Source organism: Filicampus tigris, chromosome 16 (assembly GCF_054856515.1).
Source record: "Filicampus tigris isolate MCC_2025a chromosome 16, RoL_Ftig_1.0, whole genome shotgun sequence".
Lineage (NCBI taxonomy): Eukaryota > Metazoa > Chordata > Actinopteri > Syngnathiformes > Syngnathidae > Filicampus > Filicampus tigris.
Window position 1 is genome coordinate 13,554,785 of NC_141232.1, and position 13,679 is coordinate 13,568,463.

A 13,679-nucleotide genomic window follows, 5' to 3' on the forward strand; every position below is an offset into this window, starting at 1 on the left:
TTCCCAACTGCGTCGCCTTTGATTGGCCGAGGTCCTGGTCCAATCACGACGCAGCTTCCTCATCGAAGCCAATGATGTCATCGCTTTGGTATTAGATCCAATCAGTCACTTTTTCCACCTCTAGGCCGCTCAGGGATGCTTTGCACTGATGTACACTTTAGTCAAGTTATGTCACTCTTACGTGATTTAAAATATTAAAAATACATTATATATATATATATATATATATATATATATATATATATATATATATATATATATATATATATATATATATATATATATATATATTTCAAATCAACAGTTGTCAGTTTATGGTTTAAGGACTGGTCAACTGTAGCCTATTAACTAGATACAATTTTATTCCATCGATAGTGAACCATTTCTAAACGCTTACAAATATGTAGTTTTGTATTTGAATCAACACATATAAAAAGTATAAATATATAAAGAAATAAACTGCGGAAAAATGGTTCACACATCCGCCTCACAGTTCTGAGATTGAGAGTCTTGAAGAACGGCCTGCGGGCATTAGTGTAAAATATGTGGTGCTTGTATTTGGCTATTTTCAAAAAAAGAAGAACAAAGTAACTAACAATAATGCCTTAAAGTAGAAATTAACCCAAACATATTTTTTCCAGAATATGTTTTATGCAGGCCCACTAGTTGAAATACAGCATTCTGATTAATATTGTGTTCGTGGAATCTAAATTAAGCTGCGAAATGAACCCACTTTTAGCCATCTCAGGGGCGACCATTTTGTCACTTCTGTCAACTGAAGATGACATTGAAGTTCCTCAGGGCTCAGATAACGACCAATCACGGCTCATTTTTTTTCTGAAGAGCAGTGAGTCACTATTTCTGTTCAAATATCATCCGGAGGGGGGATCCTAGTGAAAGTTTAGTTGGACTCGCCTACGGACACCCATTTAAAATCAGAGGTGGACCGGCCTATAGACGGGTACTATTTTTTTCCCCCTGGAAAAAAAAGTGAATGACGGACAATCAAAGGGTACCCACGATGCAGATGGATGACATAACGGATGCTCAATTTTTAGTAAAATGCCTAGCTCTGTATATGTGAATGAATCAATTATCACTGGTCCAGATATGATGCGCGGCCATGGGAGAAGGTTCCAGACTGATAACCAGAACAGACAGATGATGAATGGTGCTAGCCTTCCTCTGCTTCAAACTTAAAGAAAAAGTTAAACATTGGTCCTATCAGAACAGAGTCTTCTTTCTCACAGTCTTGGAGTCCTGGAGGTGTTTTATGCCTGTCACTTAAGAGTCTCTTGTGGGTCCACCCACCATGAAGCCCAGATTAGGAGAGGGCTGCCATCCTGGGATTCCCTCTAGAACTTTCTCTCTCTCTCTGTACATGCAAGACCATCCATTTGTTGGTCACCATTCTCTCTGAGGCTCTTCTGACCCCGATTGCTCCTTTGTCCATATGATCAACAGGAAAGTGTTTTAGTTGTTCCACAGTTCTGGCAGTAAAATAAAAAAAAAGATAGCTAACACTATGATCTTGAGAAAATGAAGCATATATTTTTTGCAGGTTTTTTTGTCTTAGATCTATGGCTTCCCTCCAACTCATGGCTTGCTTTTTCGCTCTGATCATCTTAATCAGATGGCCAATCCACTGACTTTAAACAGGTGGACTTCAATCAAGCAATTATGATCAAGATAAATGAAAGGATCAAATTTAAAGTTTCTTGTGTGAATACTCACATAATTTAATAATCGTTGGAATATTACAGGATGGAAATACTTTATAAAATTTGACAAATTTTATGAATAGCTTGATTTTAACAACTACAACATCTTCCTCTTTATCATATAAAATACTAGTTTAATCAAACCGTATTTCTTCCATCTTTGAAACAACAACAACAACAAAAAACTCACCACATGACATGACCACGATTACGAATAAATCAGTTTTAATATGGTGACTACCGGTACATTCGTATTGTCAAAAAATCTTCCAAAATGCCAAAAATGGAAGTTATTTAATGGCAAGACGTTGTAAGAATATCAAAAATGTCAGTCATGACAAACGTCTTTGTACATCTGCACTCACACTACTAGGAATGCAACATGCCTGATGCCTATGATTTTACGTAGAAGTGACCAGGCAGAGCCTGACATCACTCAATTACGTTATGTTTCCTCTTTTACACAGAGTAAGCCGTCTCACCTATTCTCCCTCCCCATCTCGCTGCGTTTCATGGACACACACGCACACAGGCGGGTGACAGTGGAAGGAATGCAGCAGATTCAGGGGGTTTGTGGAGCAGAGCGACAGAGGAGGTGGCTCCCCAGAGAGGACATGATTCACCCCCATGCTCTCTCTTTTGTTTGTGTCACTAGCAGACACATGGGTGACATGCCAATCCAATGGAGGGGGGGACAGAATGGACAGATGGTACATAGAAAAATGAGAGTGGACAATCACGTACGCACGCACACACACACGCACACACGAAATAATATCAGATGATATACTGCGGCAGTCTTTCACTAACCTGCGAAGTTTCACTGTTCTCTTACAACAAATTTATCTTGTGACTGAATGACTTCAACATCTACATTTCATTAACAATTTCTTGCAGCAATGTCCAACAGCTGATGGATCGGCATGCAAAGCTGGATGACAACAGATAATTAAAAAATAAATAAATAAATAAATAAATAAATAAATAAAAAGAAAGAAAAAAAAAAAAAAAATATATATATATATATATATATATATATATATATATATATATATATATATATATATATATATATATATGACATACATATGTACAAAGAATATTTAATTTCCTTCCTGTGGCAGCCTATACTTATGCCCACGTGTGCAGCCAAACTTATGCCTGTTGGAGAAATCTAAAGTAATTTGTGCACTTTGCAAAGCCACATTGAAATACCATAGTACTTGTCCGCCTTTGGCGTATCATCGCAGAGCAAATTACCCCGCTCAAGTTACCTCCAGGGGGCCTAGAAAATGAATGCTGCTGGGGTGTGGTGTTTGTGCAGCAGTTCAGCAGTTAAACCTAGAAACAGTGCCAGGGTCGAGGAACTGGTCAGAGAAGATTGCAGAATCAATACTGATGACATTGCTGAACTTCTTGGAATAAGCCATGGAAGTGCTGCAAATATTGTGAAGAATCTTTGCAAAGGTTTGTGTCAGTAGGTTCCAAGATAACTTACGGACGCCCACAAGCAAGTCCATTTCGAAGTTTGTTCAGAGCTTATTGAGTGTCACGAACGTGACAAAACGTTCCACAACCGTATTGACAGAGGATGGGACTTGGGTTCTAATATTTTGAAAATGTTTCTTGGTGGTTCCCCTTCCAAAACAAAGAGTTCATTCTAGTTATTTGCTTCTGGCAGACATACAATGATGATGTAATTTCCGAAATGCTTGACAGGAAGTGGATACTATCCACAAATGTTTTTTAACAATTTATATTTGAATATTATTTTAAGTACACAACACTTGCATGTTTTCTTGATATCAACCACTTCTTCAATTTTTTGGTGGTACATGTCATGTTGGGGCTTGTCTTTCACAGTCCATCTGGCTCCTTCTCTCGCTCTCTCTCAGAAATAGATATATTGAATTATAAATGCATTAACATGACTGTCTATTTGTAAGACTTTCATTGACTGTCATACAAGAAGAACACAGAAGACTAACGTAAAGGTGATGATCACAAATGCGCCTGCATAGTGAATTGGAATGGTTGTCTGTCAAAAGTACATCAGCTCTTTGGGTGAAAGGTGATCTGTCAAGTGTGTATCTCCTTCTTCCTGACTCAGATGGGTTAGAACTACCTATGTGATTTGGATTTGGATAAATAAAAAAAGACTGAGGATCATACGTTATTCATTCATTTTTGCATCCATGACTCACACACACACACACACACACACACACGCGAGACCAAGCGAGAGTCCTATAAACATTTCAAATAGAAGAAGAGGCAGCACACTTGTGGAATGGACACTTTATTTGGGCATGATGGGAGAAGCGAGAGGCTCTGCCGACTGAGAAGTAATGTTTAGTGAAAAAGGAATCCCTCACACTAAAAATAACAGACTACAGTCTGATATTTCTTGTGTGATGGGGTTTATTGTTTATGTTGGCTCAGATTCTACCTGACATCTCATCTAATTGGCTACTAGTGGCTACTTTAAATGTGTTGCATAGTATCACACGGAGCGTGACTGGTGAGTAATAAGAACTTCTTTGAGGAAAAGAAGTCTTGCTACTTTATTAGTTTGAGTATATAAAGTAAAACGATAAAGCCAGTTGTATTTATAATCACACTACGCTACTTAACCACTGATGTTTACACATCTATATTTTTTCAAAAGCCTAATTTGGAAGACATGAACATAAGAAGCTCTAAAACTGTTTATATTACTCTGTGATAATTTGCAGTTTTTCCTTTCCACTGGCACTAAAACACATTCGCATGGCACATTCCAGAAAGAGTATTTCAGAGTGTTCAGATACATCAGTGGCTGAACACCTTCAAAAAGGCACTTTAGATGGTTGGGGAGCTCCAGATTAAACACGGGATGAATGAGATCACAAACAAAAGGGTGCAAGGACTGAAACCGTGGTGAGAGGATGTAAAACTACTGGATGGAGGAAGGAGAGGAGATAAGAGGGGATTAGAGCAGTTTCAGAAACTTGCTTTCCCCACCCACCAAGCCCTCTCCTCACTCTGCTCTGCCTTGCTATTTATGGTAGAAGGCTTGGAGATCCTGTACAACTAAGAGGAGGTCTAAAGGCTGAGTTCAAGGCATCATAACTCCTACCTGCGGTTGAGCTCAGACAGGAAGCATCAAACAAAACTGGATTTGGTCAATTAGACCAACTAAGCATCGACTACTAAAGCTTCAGGTCACATGTTCCAATCCACGCCTACTTTTTACCATTTTGTCCATCCCGTCATCCCTCTATTTTTTTCTTTATGCTGTTTATCCTGTTCAGGGTCAATGAGGGGCTGGAGTCTATCACAGCTGACTTGTTGTGAAAGGCGGGGTACACCCTGGACTAGTGGACAGTCAATCACAGGGTGTACTCACACTGAGCCATTTGAACCATGCTTGCGTCCACTTGACACCACTTGGCTCCTCTAGCTTGCAATGTCCCGACACAATTGTTATCCTAAATTGAATGAAAATCAAAACTCCAAATTGTCAAACTAATGATTATCTAATGTTAAAATATTTTTTCAATACTTTAAGCCCAGAAGCATGCATCAAGATTTTTTGCACCCTGTGTACTTATTGCACTTATAGTCATCTTCCAAACTGCTTATCCTATACAGGGTCACGGGGAGGTGCTGGAGCCTATCCCAGCCGTCAACGGGTGAAGGCAGGCTACACCCGGAGATGGTTGCCAGCCAGTCGCAGGGCACACACAGACACCGCCACTGAGCGGGAATTGATCCCACGCTGCCCACACACACACGACGTGTGTACCACTACACTATCAGTGACTGCACTTATAGGGTATAGTGTAATGTATTTTAGATTACCACACAGACACACATGCAAATTCACCTAAATTTACACACTCACACAATGGCTAGCTGGTGGCTTATCTGCAAACACTTCACCTTGTCATTTCTATTTTAATGAATGACACATCATGCAAGCACTCAACTCAACCAACTGCTCCTCCATTTCTGATGTTCGGCAACTTCAATCCAAACATATTCATAATATTCCACAAACACATTATTAATCAGCATGCCGTATTTCAACTAGTGGTCCTGCATAGAATATATGAATAAAAAATATGTTAGGCGTGACTTCCCCTTTAATGTTGGGTTTCTTGTTCAGCTGTTTTGTGCCTTCCTTGAATGGTATTTATTTATGCAAGACAGCCCTTTGCAACTGGGATAAAAATAGAGGTATGGTAATTTTGTCGTATGCTTCCAACCCTTTGATGTTGGGTTAGGATAGTGGATCTTTTATACATGCATTGAAAAATGCATGTATTTTGCACATATTTATCGAGATCTTAAAAAACACTCCTGCTGACATTTTACCTGCACCCTGTGATCTTATTGTTGACAATTTTAACCTACATCTTAAATCATCATTAGATTCAGTAGCTCCACTTTTAATTAAAACAACAAAAACAAAGACTGTACCCCCGTGGAGAAACAATGCTATCAAAATATCAAAGAGAAAATGCAGGAGTGCAGAGAGGAGGTGGAGAAAAAGTAAACTTACAGTACACTATGAAATTTTATGCGAACAACTGAAATCTTACAATAAAACAGTAAAACTGGCAAGATCTTCCTATTTCTCAAACCTCATTACAGTCAATAAAAACAACCCCAGGGTTCTCTTCTCCACCTTTGAACTTTTAACTAGTTCTGATTTTAATAAGTCCCCACAGAGACCAACAGATGCTCTCTGTGAGGACTTTGCAGACCACTTCAGAAGTAAAATCGATGACATAAGATCCAGTCTTTTAGCCCGTCAAAACACAAGTTTTAATAAACCCGGACAATCATATTTACATGAGGAAACACTGGAAAGTTTTGCCCTGGTTGATGCAAGGACACTTGTTCGAGTTTTCTCCCAGGTAAACCCAACAACCTGCCTTTTGGATCCAATTCCCACATTTCTTTTTAAGACATTTTATGGATTTTTTGAAGAACAAATTTTAAATATAGTCAATTGCTCTCTTCAGACAGGCGTCTTCCCAGCTGCCTTTAAAACGGCGGTGGTGAAGCCCCTTCTGAAGAAGAGCGGTTCTGACCCGAGCGTTTTTAATAACTACAGACCCGTATCCAACTTACCGTTTTTAAGTAAGATTTTAGAAAAACTGGTTTTCATCCAGTTGAATCATTTTTTAAATACAAATAATATTTTGGAGAAATATCAATCTGGTTTTAGGATGAACCACAGTACGGAGACTGCTCTTTTAAGGATCTTAAATGATATTAGGTGCACTGCAGACGTGAGAAAACTCACAGTCTTGGTGCTACTGGATCTAAGCGCTGCTTTTGATACAGTAGATCACCAAATTTTATTAAATAGACTTAAAAATCTAGTGGGCATCTCTGGTACTGTTTTTGACTGGTTTTATTCCTATCTCACAGACCGATATTTCTTTGTAAGTATGGATACTTGTTCCTCTAAAACTCATGAAATTAAATGTGGGGTTCCTCAAGGTTCGATTTTAGGCCCCTTACTTTTTAATCTTTATATGCTTCCCCTCGGGGATGTCATCAGGGGACACGGCATCAGCTTTCACAGCTATGCTGATGACACGCAGCTGTATATTGCCGTGTCTCCTGATGACACAGGACCCATTGATACCCTTTTAAATTGCATTTTAGATATCAAGTCATGGATGGCAGATAATTTCCTACAGCTCAATGAGGACAAGACTGAGGTCTTAGTTATCGGTCCCGAAGGTCAGAGAGAGAAGCTTTTACCAAAACTACACATTTTTAATCCCTCACACTGTGTGAAGAACCTTGGCGTCATTTTTGACTCTGAGCTCAGTTTTATTCCTCATATTAAAAATGTAACCAAGATTGGTTTTTATCACCTTAAGAATATCGCCAGAGTCCGCCCGTTTCTCTCTCAGGCTAACACGGAAGTGCTGATGCATGCCTTTATTTCCTGTCGTTTAGATTACTGTAATGCCCTGCTCTCTGGCCTCCCGAAAAAGAGCATTTCACCACTGCAACTACTGCAGAATTCAGCCGCTCGGGTGCTGACGAGAACCAGAGGGCGGGAGCACATTACGCCAGTTTTGAAATTGCTGCATTGGCTCCCTGTGTGTTTCAGGATCGATTTTAAAGTACTTTTATTAGTTTATAAATGTGTTAATGGTCTTGGGCCATCTTATTTATCTGATTTGCTTTTATCATACCAGCCCTCGCGGATCCTGAGGTCCTCTGGCGCCGGCCTTTTATTTATTCCAAGGGTGAGGACCAAAATGCATGGCGAGGCTGCATTCAGCCATTTTGGTCCTCACCTTTGGAATAGCCTGCCAGAGGATGTCAGGTCTGCAGAGACTGTTGATATTTTTAAGAGGAAGCTCAAGACACACCTTTTTAGTTTGGCTTTCAACAACTTTTAAATAATTTATCTTTTCTTTTGATTGAAGATAATTCTATGTTTTGCTTTGAATGTTTTAAAGCACTTTGAGTTGCATTTTTATGTATGAAAAGTGCTATATAAATAAAATGTGATTGATTGAAATGTGATATGCATAAAGACATCTGATAGTAGGCTTGTGCTGACTTTGGTTAGAAGGGGATAATCAGGCTCAAAATCAGTCCACCTACTAATGAGTTCGCAGTTAATTTGAATTAAATTTGGTTAAACACACAATGATTACTCGAAAACCTGCAGTCAAGTCTGTAGGAGAAGTATCAATGCCTCAGTCAAGACTCACATGCTCAAAAGCACTTGTCAGGAGTGGGATTTGAACCCACGCCTCCAATTGGAGACCAGAAGGCCCACACCACCGAGGAAGGAAACACACCTTGAGTCTGGCGCCTTAGACCACTCGGCCATCCTGACACGTAAGAAAACTGGCAGTATATCTTGGCAAAGAAAAAACCTACACAAGAAATTTTTCAAAAGTAGGTTTGGGTTTTGTATTTGGAGACAGATCTGTCAATTTGCTTTCGTCAGGTGCCCGAGAGTACTCGGCTCCACTGAAATGTAACCACTTGTCTACAGAAACTGAAATGCAATAGTTTAGCCAATACATGTTTATACATCTTCCTACTGTTTATACTTCTTCCTACTCCTTTTCGAACATGTCCAAAATATTACCAATGGATGGACCACTGTCTCACTCTTTCTTTTCTGTTTGTGTTTGTTCAAATGTTTGTTGTTGTTGTGGATGTTTGCTTGTTCCTGTTTTTCATGTACTTGCATGACAGTTTAAAATTTTCAAAAAAAAGAAAAAAGAAAAAAAAATACTTGTCACGAGTGGGATTTGAACCCATGCCTTCATTGTGGACTAAAAGTCTCAATAAACAGTGGAAAGATGTACACCGTGAGTCTAGCACCTTATAAGACTCAGGCAAATGACAATTGTTACTTATTTTAGTAAAACTTGTTTATCTTGGTTAAAGCAATGGGCCAACAGTTGGCCAAAATTTGAACAATCTGGTCCTTGAGAAAAATCCCAGTAGCCAAGTCAACCCTCATGACTTCAACAGCACTTGTCACGAGTGGGTTTTGAACCCACATTTGGTCACAAGTCCCAATTTGCTGTGGTACCAGTCCCACTTTGACATTAGCATTAATGCTCATGTACTTGAACCCAAGAGACATGACACAGCTAAATTCCAGCAAACCCGTTGTTGGCAGGATTTGAACCTACGCAGGGAGACCCCAATGGATTTCAAGTCCATCGCCTTAACCACTCGGCCACAACAACCTGAAGACCTTAATGTGCAAGGGATGAATACATGGCTTCCTTTAACTGCACGAAGCTGCATTCTGCTCTCCTATCCAGGGGTGAAGAAAAGGGATGCTACTCACCTGGAAAGTAGGATGATACTGGCACACAGATGGTGCCTGACATCTGTGGCAAACAGATGGACGCTGAAAAAGCTTCTATCCATCATGGACAATCCGCAGCATCCACTACGTAGACAGATGAAATCCTCCCTCCTCCATACCATGAGGCTTTCTAACTCCAGCTATCCGTCTGTGAATCTATTGATTGTTGCTTTTCTTAAAAAAAAAAAAAAAACTAAAATCCATGTAGGCCAGAGAAAAATATCTGTGTGAATATTGATTAATTGCATTTCACTATATTTCAAATAATATTTTTTGTTTTGCACAAATTCCTCAACTAATGTTATGATGTTGCATGCGCATTGTTCATGTTTTACCCTTCGCATGACTTTCAACCTACTTTCACCAGACACCCATTATCATCTTTCACCACCTCAGCTGGCACGCTTCCATCCTTCCTACACACTTTGGCTCCCTCATCGTGACCCGTACACTTTCAGATGACTCAGCAATCTTCGGCATCCCTGCTCAAATTCTTCAAATAAACAACTATTCAGCTTTCCTTAATCTGAATCCTACGGGAATAGAAATTACATCATACATTGCTGGTGCAGAGATAAAAGATAAAATGTCCAAGAAATAACTATAAAAAGACTATACGCAATCCTCAGATGCATACAAATATGACCCAGAAATATGACTGGAAAAATAGCTGAGAAATGTTCCTCTTGCCCGATCGTTAAATATCCAACCATGTAAGATACCAGGAGTTAACTAACATTTTAATATATGATAAATATATGACAACGTATCACAGCAAACCTCACCCACTATGCAAATATTTCAACAACCTGTGGTGGGCTATGTGTGTAGTATGACATAAGAGCAATCTGATTGAATGTGAAAGTTCCAGTATGCTCTGTTTTTTTTATTTTTAATTTTTATCTCACTGTTGTTCTAAAATAGAAAAAGTCTCATAATTCAGATTTAATGATGGCATGAAAGTAAAATATGTGGTCCATCTGTCTCAAACCGGCCTCACATTTTGTTTTTTGTGTGCGCTTCAATCTGTTGTTCAGTGGTGCTGCTGGTAAAAAGATTTGACACTCATTAGATGTGCTTGATTCTTAACATTCACACAATAAGGAATAATGGAAATAGAAATTGCAACAGAAAGTGTGTGAACGCCGAGAGAGGCCATCAGTGAACCAAAATAACAAAGAAATAAACTGTCACATTACACATCATCACAATCCCCAGATACCATTACCTCCTCTCAGACAACAACAACAAAAACTATTTGCAGTTCAACCGAAATCCAAAAGTCAAATACACACTCCACCTCGGACTCCATCATAGAGAATCTTGTGAACAAACATCACATATTTCATGTGCTGGAAATGCTTTTGAGTTCACAAAGCTAATTTTGTTGTTGTTGCTGCGCTGCCAGCCAGCACAGCGCACTATGATGCTGCTTTTTGAGTTTCCCCCATTTCCATAGTGCTTATCCTCGCTAGAGTGACGGGTGAGTTGACTGGCTTTGGGCAAGAAGTGGTGTACAGCCTGGCGCTCGGGTGCTGACGAGAACCAGAGGGCGGGAGCACATTACGCCAGTTTTGAAATTGCTGCATTGGCTCCCTGTGTGTTTCAGGATCGATTTTAAAGTACTTTTATTAGTTTATAAATGTGTTAATGGTCTTGGGCCATCTTATTTATCTGATTTGCTTTTATCATACCAGCCCTCGCGGATCCTGAGGTCCTCTGGCGCCGGCCTTTTATTTATTCCAAGGGTGAGGACCAAAATGCATGGCGAGGCTGCATTCAGCCATTTTGGTCCTCACCTTTGGAATAGCCTGCCAGAGGATGTCAGGTCTGCAGAGACTGTTGATATTTTTAAGAGGAAGCTCAAGACACACCTTTTTAGTTTGGCTTTCAACAACTTTTAAATAATTTATCTTTTCTTTTGATTGAAGATAATTCTATGTTTTGCTTTGAATGTTTTAAAGCACTTTGAGTTGCATTTTTATGTATGAAAAGTGCTATATAAATAAAATGTGATTGATTGTGATTGATTGACTGGTCACTATACACAGCATTGACAAACGCTCATTAAAGCGGAAGTCAACCCAAACATATTTTTTTAAGAATATGTTCCCAGCAGGGTCACTAGTTGAAACATAGCATTCTGATTAATATTGTGTTTGTAGAATATGAGTTAAGCAACAAAATCTATCAGTTTTAGCCATGTCCGGGGGCGGCCATTTTGCCAGTTCTGTTGATTGAAAATTACATCACACACCCTCTGAGCCCTGAGCAACTGTGATGTCATTTTCAGTCGACAGAAATGACAAAATGGCCGCCCCCTGAGATGGCTAAAAACGAGTGGAGCAACTGTTATTCCACAAACGCAATATTTATCAGAATGCCTTGTTTCAACTATTGGGCCTGCATAGAACATATTCGTGAAAAAAATATGTTTGGGTTGACTTCCCTTTTAAGGCTAATTAATTTTTAGCCTTCAATGAACTGAACATACATTTTGGAGGAAGCCGGAGTACCCACGCAAACTCGGGAGAACTGCACTTACTATCTGCAGCAATACATATATACCACCACTAGGGCCAGTAGTTTTGCTTTAATTTTGTTATACAACGGTAAAATACTCTTCTTGGTAAACCAGTTAAGAATGTCAAAATGTTATTACAACATGTGTTGCTAAAGCTTAGTAATGTTTTGTTATTGTGAGTTTGAGCATGGGATAAACTATTTTTCTTTGCACTCATATGCCGTGGCTTTGAAATTAGAACTTAAATTGGGAGTCAACCAGGTTAACCCAACAGATGGTGGCCCACTTTTCAGTTTCCATGCCCTCTGATGCCTGTTAAAATGTTTAGCATTTCACATTTTTCAATGAATATTATATATCCAGTAATAGAAACCTTGTGTGAATGCTTACCTTTCAGCATTCACACCATGAATGACATTTTTAAGCTGCATGTTAACTTATTTGGATTGCAACTGCTTCTTCAGCTGTTCAAGAATTTCAACTATTACAAATGTTTCAACAAATACTCTTTAGCCAACATGTAAAAAAACAATTTAAAATAATCGCCGCCTCCAGTTTAAACCTCATGACATGAGGTAAAGCTGTTTTTGACCCCACTAGCTGGCAGGCTGGGCTCTTGACAGAAGACATCGCCAGGGTGAGGTCGCTGATGGCACTAAGGTGCCACTCGTTAACAGGCTGCTCTAAAAAGTTATTTCTATCAAATGCCAGGCGCAGGCTTTAAGTACCTTGTAAAAAATCTGCTTGGTTTATAGCCACTCTGATTTCTGGAATGTTGATTCTTGATTTGTTTTTGTTTCTCCAAGTCTGGGAAAGATCTTCAATGCAAGTTCCTCCTGACATCGGCAGATCATTTTGATCCGTTTGTATATGAAATTAACTGGTGCAGTATCCTACAGTGGCTAGTTGGTGCCCATAAAGCACAGATTCAAAACACATATTGCAACTCGTAAATGGAGAAAGAGGAGACCTGACATTTATGTGAAGAGATGTGAAGTCAATTCAAGCTGCCTTACAAAAGTCAGCTTGCAGAAGGCTGCAGTTCTCTTTTTGCGGGGGCTTATGAAAACATATTGCAATGTGAAATAAAATGAATACATCAGCTTTGTCTGATTATGGAGCAACCATTCCATATTTTGTGCATCTATGTACAGGTGTTGGTGTTCCTGTGACGGCACACTGTAGCAGCAGGAGAAATTCTCATTGAGTCTCTTGTTACTGTACGTGACCATGTTTGGTAAAGCTGCTCACACAGAATTCTGACCAAGCCCCTTAAGGCTGCTTGCAGCTCTCACGTGCACACACAGCCGAGAATTTTCTGAGGCTCCCCCTTCCGGAAAGTTCACTTTTCATCCTTTTCTTTCAAATATAGTACTGTAGTACTGTACAGTGCTAGTAGCTGATGTGGACAATTATACTGTGTATACAGCTTCATTTTAAAATATAATGCAAATGGTGACAGGTAACACACACAAACAAATCCTTGTTTGGATGCTTCATAGGTCATTTTAAATAAAGGTCAGCACAATGAGCAACAAGTAATGATGAGTCACAATGAGAGACAGCAGCGGCTATC

At 39.4% G+C, this 13,679-nt stretch overlaps 2 non-coding genes across 2 annotated transcripts; both read right to left on the reverse strand.

Moving 5' to 3' along the window:
- Positions 1-8,470: 8,470 nt before the first annotated feature.
- On the reverse strand, positions 8,471-8,583 carry trnal-caa (transfer RNA leucine (anticodon CAA)). Its single transcript has 2 exons — positions 8,546-8,583; positions 8,471-8,516 (listed from the first exon to the last, which is right to left on the reverse strand). It is a non-coding gene; the product is annotated as a tRNA-Leu (tRNA).
- Positions 8,584-9,372: 789 nt separating this feature from the next.
- Positions 9,373-9,454, reverse strand: trnas-uga (transfer RNA serine (anticodon UGA)). The gene has a single exon. It is a non-coding gene; the product is annotated as a tRNA-Ser (tRNA).
- Between the last annotated feature and the right edge of the window lie 4,225 nt (positions 9,455-13,679).